Here is a 16696-nt window from a genome sequence, read left to right on the forward strand (position 1 = left end):
TCCCCTCCTTCGTGCATTCTAGTTACACATATCTTAGGTTGTTTGAAGTTGTCTCACTGCTCACTGACATTCTTCATTTTTAAAATTATTTTTCCTTTCTCTGTTTCATTTTGGACAGTTTCTATTGCTATAGCTTCCATTTCACTCTTCTTCTGCAATGTCAAATCTTCTACCAATCCCATCCAGTGTATTTTTCAACTCACACATTACAGTTTTCATCTCTAGAAGTTTGATTTAGGTCGTTTTTATTATGTCTTCCCTGTCTCCAGTTAGTTTTTTGTGCGTGTGGAGTACAGTTTTAGTAACTGTTTTAATGTCCTTGTCTGCTAATTCCAGCATCTCTGTCACTTCCGGGTCTGCTTATATTGACTGATTTTCACTTCACTATGGGTTGCATTGTCCTGCTTCTTCACCTGCCTGGTTATCTTTGGTTGGACGCCAGACATGCATTTTACCTTGCTGCGTGCTGGTTGTTTTTATATTCCTATAAATATTCTTTAATTCTTTTTAATTTTTATTTTTGGCTGCGCTGTGTCTTCGTTGCTGCGCGCGGGCTTTCTCTGATTGTGGCGAGCGGGGGCTACTCTTTGTGGCAGTGCGCGGACTTCTCACTGCGGTGGCTTCTCTTGTTGCTGAGCACGGACTCTAGGCACGCAGGCTTCAATAGTTGTGGTTTGTGGGCTCTAGAGCGCAGGCTCAGTCGTTGTGGTGCACGGGCTTAGTTGCTCCGCGGCGTGTGGGATCTTCCCGGACCAGGGCTCAAACCCTTGTCCCCTGCATTGGCAGGAGGATTCTTAACCACTGCGCCACCAGGGAAACCCTAGATATTCTTGAATTTTGTTTTGAGACATAGTTTTGTTACTTGGAAACAGTTTGTTCCTTTCAGGTTTCGTTTTTAATATTTGTTAGGCAGGACCAGAGTCACGAAAGGCTAATTTTTTCCTACTACTGAGGCAAGACCCTTCTGTGTTTTCTACCCAATGCCCCTTTCTGGTCTGGCACCCCTCTAGGCTGTGCAGACACCAGCCACTCTTCCCTCTAATGCTTCCTCAAGATTCTTTCCCCGGCCTCACATAGTGTCCTCAGATGGATGTGCCGATCATTACTCTGCTGAATACTCCAGGGAGACCCTTCACATATCTGGGGTTGTTTGTTGGTTCTTCTCTCTCTCTGATACTCTCTCCTTGAATCCCAGCTGCCTTTTTCTCCAGTACTCTCACCTCCAACCCTTCCACTCAAGGAACCCTCCATGGTCTCCCTGGGTCCCCTTCCTACACCGTGGCCTGGGAACTCTCACACGGTAAGCTGGGGCAAGTATAGGGCTCACATCGTTTGTTCCTCAACTCTCAGGGTCAATGCTTCACTGCTTTATGTCCAGTTTTGAAAACTGTTCACCGTTTTTCTAAATATTTTGTTTGTTTTTATCTTTGTTTTGATTGTTTCAGGCAGGACAGTAAGTCTGCTCTCTCTCACCCCATTTTTTCTGGAATTGGATATCCTACAATTGGATTTTTTGGGGGTATATTGATTTTGTATCCAAAAACCTTGCTGAACTCTTTTAATAATACTATTTTAAAAAAATTAAAGAATGAATAAATGGAAAATCCCATATTCATAGATTGGAAGAATTAATATTGTTAAAATGTCCATACTTCCCAAATTATCTACAGGTTCAATGCAATCCCTATCCAGACTCCAATGACATGTTTTACAGAAGTGGAAAAAATAATCCCAAAATTTATATAGAACCACAAAAGACCCTGAAGAGCCTCCCCCAGGGCTGCCACAGCTGGACCACCCTCACTGGTTTTCAGTCTCCTGTATTCCTGACCTCTGTAGACGTTGCTTGCTGTATACTTAAAAGAATGATTGATACATTTTACTCAGAATTTCTTGATATAAATATGTAGTAGGTTCAGCTTATTTTATCCACAATATTTTGGAAATGAAAGTTACTACTCAGATTTTTCAGGTATTTTTCTGTGTCTTTAAGGGTTACTGGATAAATTACCTTTCCTGGAGGACCGAATAGCCCAGTGGCCAGATGACCTAAATGCTCTCATCTTCCTGAGATGAAGAGATGAAGGCCTCTCCTTTTGGGGAGCATCCTATAATTATAATTATATGGAGATATAATTTGGTTATCCTATAATTATAGCAAATTAGTATACTTTCAGCTTTTACTCTTTGGTATGTACCATGTTGAAGCTTACATCCTTTATCATACTTATCTTCCTGACCTGATAAGGTAGTTATTGATATCCTCATTTTATAAAAGGAGAAAATGAGACACACAATTTTGTTTTCCCAAGAATGCTCATATAGTAAGCATCAGAGCTGGGCTGGTAGCCCAGTCTGTGGAACCACAAAAACGTTGCTTAAATCTACTACACTAAGACAGACTCATTTGAAAGTATGAATGTGATTGGGGTTTGATCCACGTTCAACTAAAATTGGAAACCTACTCCATAACTGATGTAAGTTATGCCTTATCTCGTGGAACCCTCACAAAGCCCCGTGAGATGGATGGATGACTGCCATTCTATAGATGAGAAAGCAGAGCTCAGAGAGATTCACTGATTTACCCACAGCCAGGTAGCTAATAAATTGCTCTTTCCACCATCCCATGTTCCAAGACTACTTTTTACTGAAAAATAGACTCTCACGAGACGTGCAGACTGGACTTTGCTCTGGGGCTCTCACCTCTGCGTAGCATGGCATCATTTTACTACCCAAACTCAAGGGTCAGCTTCAGGTATGGCAGGTGCTGTCACCCCCCACCCCCAAGTGCTGCCAGGTGAGGGGCGTTCCATGACAGTGCCTCAGTGTGAGATGTGATTCTGCATGTGTCTGTGATCTCCACTGTACACCCTCTCCCTGGCTTTAAGCAGTACAGAGACATTGCCTTGTCAACAAATCATTGTGAGGAAAACTGTCTATGGATTAAAAGGGTTGAAAGTCTCTGTCATCTGAGTTCTGGGATGCATTAAAGACCCAGAGGAGCTGCCGACATAGCCAGAGTCAACTTAGAAGTCTTACTTCCCTTTTTAAAATTTATTTATTTTTCCTTGGTGTGGGTAGGAAATTAGTTAGAATTAAGAATAAGCACCTGGCTGCAATATTGGGTTGATTTTGGAATCATGGATTTTTCAGTCCAGGGAAAGTAAAGATTAAAATTGGACCTAATTCTTCTCTGGTCTGTCTGGAGACTTTTTTTCTTTCATCCTAGAAACAATATCGGGAAATGACTCAACCGGATGCAGAGTCGATGGACACTATGTGAAGAGAATTATGTCTGCTCTGGTTAGGAGGTATTAGTTATACCAAAGCCTGTGGGTTTGAAGAGGGAAATAAGGGATACTCTTTGCTCCTGACAGACCTCCTTACCCAGAAATTCTCCTTCCAGACCACATAGTGTGTTTTAGCAGCACCTTCCTTTTTATCTGAAAGTGACAGGCTTGACCTTTCTTCAGGGAATTTATAAGACATCTACTTATCCATGAGACCAGAAACTCTGCGGACATTTAACAATCGTCTCTCTCTCCCCAGGAGGCTGACCATGAGGTTTGATTTTAGACTAGCTGGTGTGTATAAAACGGATGCTTCTTCTTGATTCCTTGAAAGTCCTATTTGTTTATCTCCTTGAATAAGTGGAGTTTTTCTGTAGACAAGGCGTTTGGAGGAAGGATGGGAGAAGGCAAAAGGAAGTATTCCAGGTGAGAGTGAAGGCACCTGGCGTGTTATCTGGGATCATCTGAGGTGATTGACAGTTGCCTCTGTGGCACCAGATACCCAGGTACGGGTCTCTTCCTGCAGCCACGCTTCCAGGTTGACCAGCCGGAGAAGAAGGACTTTCATCTTGAAAATTCAGGATGCCACTTGACTTCACACTGACGCCAATGGCCAGTGAATATATTCAGTAATAGCATTTCCAGAAACCCAGTCCAAGTGGTAAAAGACTGCTTCTTGTTCCCAGCTTTCATTCTGAGGGGAGTCTACCTCACATAGCTTGGGCCCTCTTCCTTTTGATGGTAGGAGCCATGGACCAAAGTTCAGTTGTTAACTTTCCGCAGAAAAATGATTTTACTTGGGAAGGTGAAGTAAGAAACGTGCACAGTGTACTAATCTGAGAGGACATCAAATGACCATCACAGCGTCAGTCAATACAAAATGTTTGCTGACATCAGCAAGATAGCAAAAGATAGATCACTCCAAAAGTTTTTTAAAGATTTCTTTTGGAGCAATTTTAGGCTTACAGCAAAACTGAGAGGAAATTACAGAGATTTCCCATATACCCCCTGCCCCACACAGACACAGCGCCTGCCTTATCAACATCCCCACTAGAGGGTACATTTACTATATTTAATGAACCTACACTGACACGTCATCATCACCCAAAGCCCATAGCTTACATTAGGGTCCACTCATAGTGTTGTACATTCTATGTGTTTGGACAAATATATAATGATATTTACCCATCATTATATTATACAGAATATTTTCACTGCCCTAAAATCCTCTGTGCTCTGCCAATCATCCTTCCCACCTAACCCCAGGCAACCACTGATCTCCACGGTTTTGCCTTTTCCAGAATGTCATGTAGTTGGAATGTAGCCTTTTCAGGTTGGCTTCTTTCACTTAGTAATATGTGTTTAAGGTTCCTCCATGTCTTTTCATGGCTTGATAGCTTATTTCTTTTTAGTGCTGAATAATATTCCATTGTCTGGATAGATCAGTTTATTTATCCATTCACCTGCCAAAGGATATCTTGATTGCCTCTGAGTTTTGGCAATGGTAAAAAAAGCTACTACAAATATCCATGTGCAAGTTTTTGTGTGGACATAAGTTTTCAACTTTTGGGGATAAATATCAAGAAGCATGATTGCTAGATCATATGATAAGAGTATGTTTAGTTTCATAAGAAACAACAAAACTGTCTTCCAAAGTGGCTGCACAATTTTGCCTTCCTACCACAATGAGTGAGAGTTCCTGTTGCTTCCCTTCCTCACCAGCGTTTGGTGTTGTCAGTGTTCCGGAGTTTGGTCATTCTGACAAGTGTGGAGTGGTATCTCACTGTTGTTTTAATCTGTATTTCTCTGATGACGTACGATGTGGAACATCTGTTCATATGTTTGTTTGCCATCTGTATATCTTCTTCAGTGAGGTATTTGTTAAGATATTTGGCCCACTTTCTAATCGGGTTGTTTTTCTTATTTTTAGTTTTAAGAGTTCTTTGTATATTTTGAATATCGGTCCTTACCAGATGTGTCTTTTGCAAATATTGTCTCCCAGTTTGTGGCTTGTCTTTTCATTCTCTTCTCATTGCCTTTCACAGAGCAAAATCATTTAAACTTTAAAAATTTTAATGAAGTGCAGCTTGTCAAGTATTTAGCTCATAGATCATGCCTTTGGTGTTGTATCTAAAAAGTCATTGCCATACCCCAGAGTCATTGCCATATCCTAGGAGATAACATAATTTTCCCTTTTATTATCTTTAGGGAGTTGTATAGTTTTGTGTTTTGCGTTTAGGTCTATGATTCATTTCGAGGTAATTTTTGTAAAAGGTATAAGGTTTGTGGTGAGATTCATCTTTTTGCATGTGGATGTCCAGCTGTTCCAGCACCATTTGTTGAAAAAACTACCTTTGCCCCGTTGTATTGCCTTTGCTCCTATGTCAAAGGTCAGCTTGACATATATGTATGTGGGTCTATTTCAGGGTCTCTTCTGTTCTATTAACATATTTTTCTATTCTTTTAGCATTATCACCCTGTTTTGATTACTGTAGTTTTATAAGAAGTCTTGAAATCGAGTAGTGTCAGTTCTCCAACTTTGTTTTTCTCCTTCAGTATTTTGTTGACTATTCTGGATCTTTTGCCTTTCCATATAAATTTTAGAATCAATTTGTGGATATCAACAAATATTGATAGATTCCTAGGATTTTGATTGGGATTGCATTATATCTAGAGATCAAGTTAGGAAGAACTGATGTCTTGAACACATTGAGTCTTCCTTTCCATGAACATGGAATATATCTCTCCATTTAAGTAGTTCTTCTTTGATTTTTTTCATCAGTTTTGTAGTTTTCCTCGTACAGATTTTGTTCATATTTTGTTAGATTTATAGCTAAGTACTTCATTTTTTTGGGTGTTAATGTAAATGATATTGTGTTTTAAATTTCAAATTCAACTTGCTCATTTCTGGTACATAGGAAAGTGATTGACTTGTATTTTATGCTTGTATCCTGCAATCTTACTATAGTTGCTTATTAGTTCCAAGAGTTTGATGATTCTTTTGGATTTTCTACATAGATGACCATGCCATCTGCAAACAAAGACAGTTTTATTTCTTCCTTTCCAATCTATATACCTTTTATTTCCTTTTCTTATCTAATTGCATTAGCAAAGACTTCCAGTACTATGTTGAAAAGGAGGCTTCAATTTGTTTTTCCACTCAGCAGCTGATGGACATTTCAGTCATTTCCAGTTTTTACCTGTTATGACTAACGCTGCTTTACTCAAAACATACAGCACTTGTGTGCACATATGTTCTCATTTCCCATGGGTAGGTGCCAAGGCATGGAATACTGGGTTGCAGGAAGAGCCGTCTAATGGTATGAGACACTGAGAAGCTGCTTTCCAGTGTGGGTTTCCGATAGGCAGCGTGTTGGTGGCCTTGCTCTTTTGAATCTCATCTGAGAGTCTCTGCCTTTTAATCAGAACATTTAGGCCATTTATGTTTTGCATGATTATGAATGTGCAGGGCTTATATCTACCCTCTTCCTAACGCTTTTTACTTGCCCTGTTTGTTCTTTGTTTCTTTTTCCCCTTTTTTTGCCTTTCTTGGAGTAGTTTTTAGCATTCCATTTATTTCACCTGTCAGTCGACCAGTTACCCTTTTGGAGAGTTTTCAGTGATCGCGCAGTGCAGTGGCTTTCACTTTCACCCCTCATTCAGATGCAGCAGACCTGGGACCTGGGGCCTTGCAGGGTTTCCTACCCACATGGTAGCTTGTAGCTTCTGCTTCATGTGGGGAAGAGGTGCAGGACTGGCAGGGTTTCTGCCTGTGCGGTTGCCGAGGGCATTCCATTCCTTCTTGTGAGCACCTGACAGCTGGCACAGGCCTGGGGAGAGAGCAAGAGAAAGCCGCCCTTGTGCCCCAGCCAGGTCCCCAGCATATTTTGTCTTTCGGAATCCATAAAACCCTCAGCCGCATTCCTTTTATCTGATGTTAGGGTCACAGAGCTTCAGTCCAGAATCATCTGAGACTTTGTTTGCTTCATTTTGTTTGGTGCAAGAAGCAAGGAGCAGATGGTATAATGTTAACAGATGGAGAAGAATCCAGAATGACTCAGTTATTTCTTTATTTTCCTCTTCCTTTATATAAAAATGGTGTTCATACAGAAAGGACACAGCCCTACCTGTGGGAAATGAAATCCCAAATAGTCAGAAAATAATACAATACCTGCTTTCTGTAACAGAGGATAAGCTGTCTGACTCAGATGATCTAAAAGATCTTGGAAATGAGATTGTGAAGTTCTTGGAGGGAATCTTTGTGGAATCTTGAAGAATGAGAGAGAGATACCAGGAGATAGACAGATGGTCCAGCTATTTTTTTTTTTTTTTTTGCAGTACACGGGCCTCTCACCGCTGTGGCCTCTCCCGTTGTGGAGCACAGGCTCCGGACGCGCAGGCTCAGCGGCCACGGCTCACGGGCCCAGCTGCTCCGCAGCATGTGGGATCTTCCCGGACCGGGACACGAACCCGTGTCCCCTGCATCGGCAGGCGGACTCTCAACCACTGCACCACCAGGGAAGCCCCAGGCCCAGCTTTCATAGTGGAGATGAGGGTCATCTTGGAGACTACAGATAAGGGAACTCACTGTCATTTGGTGGACGGTTTTAGTCCAGATGTAAAAAGATGTTCGGGGACTGCCTAGGAAAGAAAGTAACAAGCATTGGCTCACTTAAAAGAAGACGCCAAAGTTGCGCCTCATCCTGAGTATGATGTCTTACCAGGTGGTGTCTTACATTAATGTCTTAATGCCGCCTGCATTAACTTCGGTCAGGCATTGATCTCCATTAAGGATCAGGGGAAGAATAAAAAAGTCAGAAATAATATACTTAGGTGAACTCATAGCTGGCCTAATGGAGTTTCAACGCCAACTGAGAAGAACGGTGGTCTGCCCTGGGGATTTGTCCTTGCATCTATTCAGCTCAAAATAGATTATCAATCATCTGAGTAATGATGTTGATCACTGTGCATATGAAGAGCCCTGTGCCTCTACAATAATAAAAATGAGGTTAAATATCTACACAGTTAAGTAAGGATAACGGTGTGGGACGCGATACAGTTTTTTCTTTTTAACGTGTTCTTGGTGGGGCTGATGAGAAGAGCCATCTCACACAGGTCTGCCCATCACTGTTGGCAACTGAACCCTTCACATTCTCCCAGAGCCCTGCTGGGTTTGGGGAGATGCACAGAGCTATGGGGTGAGGATGGTGCCAGAAGCAGAGACAAAAATGGAAAGTTAAACGATAAAATAAAATCTGAACTTGATGAAATACAAAACCTTCCCACTTGTGAACTATTTGTGAAACCAGGATGAGAGACACACAACGTCCTGCGTTGAATCTTTGTGCTTAGAAAAAGCGGAGAGCTGAAGAGGCCTTCTAAGGGCTGCAGAACTCTCCCCAGCCTTACCCCACCTCGGAAGAGGCTGGAAACAACTCTGGGTTTCAAGCCCGAATGAGACCAGACAGGGCTTTTTCGTGCCCCTCCTGGAGCGAGTAATGGACGCTAAGCCCCATGAGTCCCTGAGGGCCTCCACGTCTCCACTTCCTCCAGTTCCTTCTCACTCAGGGGTAAGTGCTTTTGTCAATTTCTGCAAAAAAGGAGACCTGTAGTTAAAAACATTTCGAAACATCGTAGCGCTGTCCACCCACCGACCACTGTGTGCAGGCAACACTTTAATTTTTCAAAGTTTTCTTAAGAGTGTACAAATCTTTCTTGAGAATGCTCCCACTAGTCTAGCTCTTGTTGACACAGACACAGCTGAACAGAAGCCTCATTTTACATCTGAAGCACAACGTTTGAATGAGTAGAATCTGGGACTTGTCTAACCAGTCTGTACGTCAACAGGTAAACATCGATCAAGAGAAACTACAGGGGGTTTCCAAGCCACAGAGGCAAAGCTGAGCAAAAGACTTTCAAACAACCCCTTAAACAGATAGCAGACTTTGGGATTGCCATGCCACTCACTCAGAGAACCTGGTAGAAGGCGGGAGCCCCGCTCTTGGGAAGAGTTTTGATCAAATTCATCCGACATTGAAATACTTGAGAAATGTTTTCGCACACTGAAAACAACAATGAAGGCGAGCAGAGGCAAAGTGGGTGGGCCAGTTCCATCCTAGGGATCTGTGCCTCTTCTGTCCGAAAGCAGCTGGACAGAATCCATTCCCTCTCCTTCTCAACTCCCCTTGTAAAAGCCTTCTTGCAGCTGCGGGGGAATTTGATATCAAGTACCTGAAGGGTTAGTACCACCACGGACTTATTCACTGTTTGCACACTGGGAAGAGAGCACATTTTCAGAACACCCAGTCTCTTCTTTGTCATTTCTCCTTGTTACTCCCAAGGCACAAGTGATCACAGCAAATGAATGAGGCCAGCACATCTTTTCTTGATGTACATTGAGTGGGACTCTGCTGCCTCCTGGGCAGATTTACTTTTTACAAAATCATTTCGACAACCTTGCTTGTTGACCTCAAGACACTCAGAGTAGAATGCGTTGGCTCGCCTTAGGGACACAGGATGGGCATCGTTTAAGGATCTGCCGCTGTCTCATTCCAGATCAGAATGTTTTCCTTTTATAGCATTTTAACAGCTCTTCCCAGAAAACATCAGCATTACACTATGTCACGTTGTATTTAATTACACAATGTCAGCCTCCCTTAAAAGAATGTTGGAAAGATTATCTTTTAAAATAATAAGCATGAGAAAATGACTGGTTTGAGACATTTAACAGTTATAAATATTCCTGCAACATAACTTAGTCAATAAGTATGTGTTGAGGGCCTGTGATATGTAACACAGTCGTAACCTTGGAAAAATTCTAATTTACGGCATCCCTGTCTCCCACGAGACACCTAACATAGCTCGGTATTTAAAACCTACTCATCCAAGGAGAAGCTACATTCCGACACCAGATGTTCACGGCGCCGCGTGCGAACTCTGGGCTCGGACTGTGTGGGCACACACGTGGTGCTCTGCACGGCAGTGCTCCCTGGAGCTCACACCCTGCGTGTGATTCTCAGCAGATGTCAGAGTCCACACTGATCTGCACTGCGTTTTATGTGTTTAATGACAGTCTGAGAACCCCAGGGTGGAAGGAATCACAAAGCATATTCTGGGCACTGTTAACTCGTGCTGGAATCCTTGTGATCTGGTAGGAATTCGTGCCTGCCACAGTGTGATTTACCCTGAGACTTCATAGAGAGGCATGTGGGGACGGGGAGGTGTGTGTCTTGCAGGGCAGACAGCTTTCCTCTGTGCCGTCTGACGAGTGTCATGGAGTCTCCACAACACGCTGGGTGAGGCCGGGAAGGGGCATCCAGGGAAACGAGGCCCTCCACTCATTTCAGGGGCTCGTCACCTGCTTGGGAAGGTGAGACGTAATCAAGAACCAGTTACATGACCTTAAGACAGTGTGGGATTCATTGTCCACATGGAGCGTTACAGGCAATACATTTATAATGAGGTGGAGAATTCTACTTATTAGACATTATCCGTGAGGATTTCTCATCTGGGGATAGACAGACAGTTCCCAGGGAGCCCCCACTCCCCGTGGAGGGAGGGGACCCCCAGGGGATGGGGGGAGTTTCTCCCGGAGTCTGGGGCAAGTGTTTCCAGCCTCTCCAGACTGGGAAGGCTCGGGATGGGGGGGCAGGGAAGGAGGTAGGGGAGGCTGCCTGGGTGGTAAGCGGGGTCTCAGGGAGGACCAGAGACTGAGTTTAGGGAGGAGAGCTGGAGGCTTCAGGATGAAAGGGGACCGGCCGAGGCAGGGAAATTCTCAGAAGGGCTGCGGCTGTGAATTGGGATTCCTTTCATGTTCTCTGAGAGCCCATAGTAGAGAAAGGACCAAGTTTTAATGTGGGTGTTGGGCCATGTTTCAGAATGCCTCGCTGTTCTGAGTAAGGCTCGGTTGGCCTCGAGGGTGCAAAATCTGCAGGGTCGGAGGTAGGGAGCAAAGGCGGGGAGCCGCGCGCGAGGGGGGGGCTGGCCTGGAGGCAGCACAGTGGTGAGGGCAGGGAAGTAAGGCGGCCGCCGAGGTCAAGTCAGATTCTAGAAATTCTTGAATACCTGGCTGGGGCGTTGTTTTCTAACCAGCAGGCACCTAGAAGGTCACAGTGGTGAGGGGAGCTGGTGGAAGCGGAGGGGCTTGGAGCAAGGCCATCGGTTCCAGAGCCTCGGCCCAGGAATGGTTACAGGAAGCTGGGTTAACACGGCAGCCGGGACAGAGCAGAACAGGGAGTGAGCAGAGAACGGGGGGAGACTTGACGGAACGCAGGGACACACAGGGGGCCCCGGAGGAGCAGCACAGAAGCGGACGTTTGCTGCGCTTCTACGATCGCGCACGTGGCACACGCAGGCTCGTGATAAATATTTGAGTCACCCTCACACTCATACTACAAACGTGGCAGCGTTCGTGCCTTTTGTGGTTGAGGGAACTGACGTCCGGAGAAGCTGGGAACCTGCCAGCGTTCGCAGAGCTGATAAGCACAGGGGCCGAGGCCGCTTTCACACTTGGGCGCTTAACTGCTGGCGACACGTTCCCAGAGCAGATTCCGTGGACCAGGCTTCAGGGGAGGAGAGCAGAAGTCGACGGAGGAAAGGGGACCTTGATTACTTTCTGACCGTGCTGGCTTTCACGTGTAGGCAAAATTTGTTCCGGGCACCGCGGGCTGGGTACCATTTCAGAAATGGAGGTGGAACGGGGTTTGTGCTTGGGGCTGAGGGATGCCGGTCCTCTGGGGGAGGGGCTATGGGTCAGACTTGTTTTCTGCATCTGACCTTTGCCCGTGTTGGCCCGCGGGCCCCTAACCAGGGGCGGTGTGACCTTGTGCTGCTTACAGGGTCGCAGACCCCTCCTCTGCCCTGGGGTCTAGAGCTGGTTCTCAGACTGTGCTCCTCAAACCTGTGCCGTGGAACCCTCAGGGCTGCCATGGGCGTGGGAGAGGGCCAGCTTCCTGCTTCCCTTCTCCCTCCCCCAGACCCACGCCTCCAAGCACCACTTTCAAAGTGCTTTCGTGAGTTTTATTGATTTATATTTGGGGGAAGGTCTCATTTGAACATAGGTCTCTGTGACCCATCTCTCTCTAAATTTCAAATGAACTTTCCAGATGTTTACAGGGACACTTCCCACTGTGATGTAATGTGATTCTGGCCCCGCGTACCCGAGGGCTGGTGGGAGGAGAGGATTCAGGCCCCCTCAGAGGCCCAGAAATATATGTCCTGTTATTTCTTCATCAGCCCTAACTCAGAAAGCCAACACCTGCTGAGATGTGAGGTGACCTGGGAAAGGAGGGTTCCGTGTGCGTGTGGAAGCTTTTCCCGTTTCTTCTGTGCCAGAGACGGGCCTGCATCTGCTCTTGGGGGGTCCCTAGGACAGGATGGGGTGCTATAGCACACCTGGCTGAGTCAGGCCCCCACCACTGCTGTCCTGGAGGCTGAGCGGAGCACACGGGAGGCCCGCATTCACCTCCAGACCGTGACTGTGAAGGTCATCCAGGAGCCCCGGAACGGAGCTCCAGAGCTCAGCCTTCAGCTACCAGCCAGCGGGACGTCCGACAGCCCTGGAGTTGCCCATCAGACATGGCATCTCGCAGACAGATAACAGCGGCTTGAGAAACATTTGCTTCTGATGTCCAGGTTACAGGCGCATTTGAATAGACCCACAGTTATTCCCGGCCCTTCCCACTGGGTCACCACATCTTGATTCACTGTCTCCCATGCACAGAAACTTGTTGCGGGGGGGGGGGGGGGGCGATGACAATAGAATGTGACTATGTCAGTTCTGGGGGACGAGGGGAGCCAGGCAGCCCGGCACGGGGCTGTCAGAAGACACCATAGGCGCCAGGGAGCCCTGCCCTGGAGGAAGACGGCACAGCCTTTAATTTCTTCTGGGAAGTTGCAAGTTGGAAATAATAACTTTGCAGAGACAGTTTGTTACAAAGTACTTTCATATCTTCCATCTCATTTAACCTGCCTGGTAGACATTATTATTCCCATTTTACAGATGAGCAAACTGAGAGTCGCGGTGAGTAGCCTTACTCCAAATCCTCCAGCTGAGCCAGGGCTGTGGGGAAATTAACACTGGGAGACTGTGTTAGTGAGTGTTCCCCAGAGAAACCGCGTGTGTGGAGAGAGAGAGGTTTATTTTAAGGGGTTGGCTCACAGGGCTCTGGGGCTGGCAAGTCTGCAACATGCAGGGCAGGCTGCCGGCCTGCAGACTCAGGAAGAGCAGGTGTCCCAGGTTGAGTCTGAAGGCATCTGGAGGAGAATTGCATCTTCTGAGTCCTTTTTCTCTTAAGCCCTTCAACTGCTTGGATGAGGCCCCACTACAGTGTGGCCGGCCATCTGCTGTATTCAGAGTCTGTGGATTTAACTGTTAATCACACTTTGAAAATACATTCACGTGGGGCTTCCCCGGTGGCGCAGTGGTTGAGAGTCCGCCTGCCGATGCAGGAGACACGGGTTCGTGCCCCGGTCCGGGAGGATCCCACATGCCGCGGAGCGGCTGGACCCGTGGGCCATGGCCGCTGGGCCTGCGCGTCCGGAGCCTGTGCTCCGCAATGGGAGAGGCCACAACAGTGAGAGGCCCGCGTACCGCAAAAAAAAAAAACATTCACGTGACATATAGACTGGTGTCTGACCAAACAGTGGGTACCATGGTCTACCCAAGTGGACACATAAAATTAACCCTCAAAGAGTCTCTAAGGGAATGAAAACAAACCATTGAGAAAAACAGATGCCCAGATACTGATAGCTCTGAGGTTGCCCCTCAGTAGAAAGCACTTCAGAGCACAGGACTCGAGCAGAGGACATTAACACAGTTTATTTACAGCAGTGGTGCTGTGTCCTTTTGGAAAAGCTGTGAGGGTGAGTGATCCCGTGTAAGGAGTTGCGGTGCCTTCTGGACAAGCTGTCACCGTCCCCTGGGTCTCCCCTCCTCCAGCGCCCTTGCTCTGCCTTTCCATGTCGCTGCTGCAGCTAGTGGCCTGGGAGTCCTGTAACTGTGCTGAGTACCGGGTGGGCAGGTGGGGGAAGAGAAGGATGGGGGAGCCTGTCCTGATGACACGTGACGATGGAAGCTTTAGCTTATCTCATAGGGAGAAGAGTATTCTTTTATTTACTCGTTGGATTATTTATTCACTCATTCATTTATTCAACAACTATAACATCTACCGTGGCCCAGGCGCCGGGATCCAAATATTACCAGTAAATGAGGACTCCTGAAAGGATATTTTAAAGTCAACTAGAAGCTAATTGGCAAGGGGTGCCTGGGCCGGGGCAGGAAGTCAGAAGTTTACAGGGGCATGCACGGTGACAGACACCTCCCTACGATGGGAAGGGGTCAGAAAGGCGCCGCAGAGCTGTGGAGCGGGGAGAAGGCATGTGATTCAGGCCCGGGGTCTGGAGCGCAGCAGGCCGGGAAGGGAGCCACTCTGAGATTGCAAAGGGCCAGAAGGGTCCCTGAATGCAGCCGGGTGGCCTGAGCGGAAGGACTGGGTCTCCCCAGGTCCAGCACCGGCTTCCGTGTGGCTCGACTCGCCACAGGGTGAACCCTGAACCCCTGCTGCCAGGTGTCCTGTTAGAGCCCTGAGATGGCCACTGCCAAGTGCTATAAACTGGGCGGTTTCAAACCACAGACACAGATTCTTTCCCAGTCTTGGAGGCCGGATGTCTGGCATCAAGGTGTGGGTGGGTCCGAGCTCCCTCTGGAGGCTCCAGGGAGGACACGTCCTGCTTCCTGTACCTGGCAGGCCCGTCCATCCTCGGGGTTCCCCACCTGCAGACGCACGGCTCCTGCCTCTGCGCTGTCCTCACATGGCCTCTCCGTGTGTGTGTGTGTGTGTGTGTGTGTGTGTGTGTGTGTGTGTGTGTGTCTCCTCTTCTTATGAGAACACTCCTGTTGGGTTAGAGGCCCCTCTTTGCTCCTATATGACCTCACTTTAACTTAACCAGTTACATCTGGAGTGACCCTAATTCCAACTGAGGCCATAGGCTGAGGTCCCGGGAAGGGCATGAATTTGGGGGCATAGTATTTGACTGGCATCTGTGGCTTTGCTAAGGTTTGTGAACATGCTAGAAGATTAAGTTCTGCTTTACGTGCTGGGAAATGACTACATGTGTTGGGGGGAAAGAAAGGTGGGCTCATGGTCCCAGAGGAGCAGTGGGGCTGCCCCGCCGACCCGCTGGGCTGAGGGCCCGGGACTGAGTGCTGGGGGACACAGGCTGCCTCCTGTCCAGCTCCTCTCAGGGACTCGTCTCCAGGACGGAGGAACAAGCAGAGGTTGTCATAAAAACACCTGGAAATGTAAGATTTTTGACTAAGTTTCCAACCCAACATCCAGAGACTTGACCACAATTTTCACTTTTTACGCAGAAGATTGACACGGTCAGGGGAGAGGGAGAAGTGGTGAAAAGGAGGGGGTCCAGGGCCATCATGCGCCTCAGGGCCCGGGACGTTCAAACAGAGGCTGCCCCACTGTCCCTCCTCGCTCCCCACCCCAGGGGCTGTTCTGAGGCTAGATGCTGTGCACCCCGAAGTGAGTGTGAACTCACTCACACTATCGTCCAGGCTGGGGATGCTCCTCTCTGTTTACTTACACCCTTGTGCCCTCCAGGGCACCCTTTCATCTAGGAGGGATGACTCAGAGACTCAGAGATTATTTTGCAGCTGGTCAGAAGGGCTGTCTCCGCCCCCACCTCACGCTCAACATCTGGGGTTAGCTGTGGGCTCTGGTCTCTTCAGAAATGAACTGCCCGACCTTTGGTTTTCCTCCTGTTATGGTAACTAATCATTGTGCCCTGAATTCTGTCACCAGCTGGATGGGTCTGTAGGAAATGGGCATTGCATTTTCCTTATAACTTGGAGCCCGTCCTTCTGACCTACAGATTAGAAGGTTAATTGAGATTTCTGTGTTTACATTCTAATCTCCATGTATAATGCGTGCTAAATCTTTATCTCTTTTAGCTGGGCAGTGCTTAATTACTTTTCCAGAGGTAAAGCCTGATGTGTTCAGAACGAAATACAGGGCAAGAATGTCTCTGATAAACCCATGATGGCATAAAACAAGGATGGTTTATGTGGGGTGGATTTACAAAGACAACCCAGGCAAATGAGTCTTGAATTCCAGCTTTGTCAGAACTGATTGTTTTTGTCTTTCTCAAGTATTTTGTGAATCATTTCACATTGATTTTAGTTTCCTTTTTGTGCATGCCACTTATGAAATCACAAGAATTTTTTTAAATAAATTGTTTAGATGCAAATGGATTTTTTCCAAAAATTAAATAAACGGTAGGAAAAAAAGCAGGTGTGCACTGTTTACATATTTGGAGGAAAAGTTCTTTCTCCTGTTACTTTCTTTTTGCCAGCTCTGAGCAATGGGCTCTCTGGGGGGCAGTGGGGAGCAGGGAAG

This window comes from Delphinus delphis, chromosome 14 (assembly GCF_949987515.2).
Source record: "Delphinus delphis chromosome 14, mDelDel1.2, whole genome shotgun sequence".
Lineage (NCBI taxonomy): Eukaryota > Metazoa > Chordata > Mammalia > Artiodactyla > Delphinidae > Delphinus > Delphinus delphis.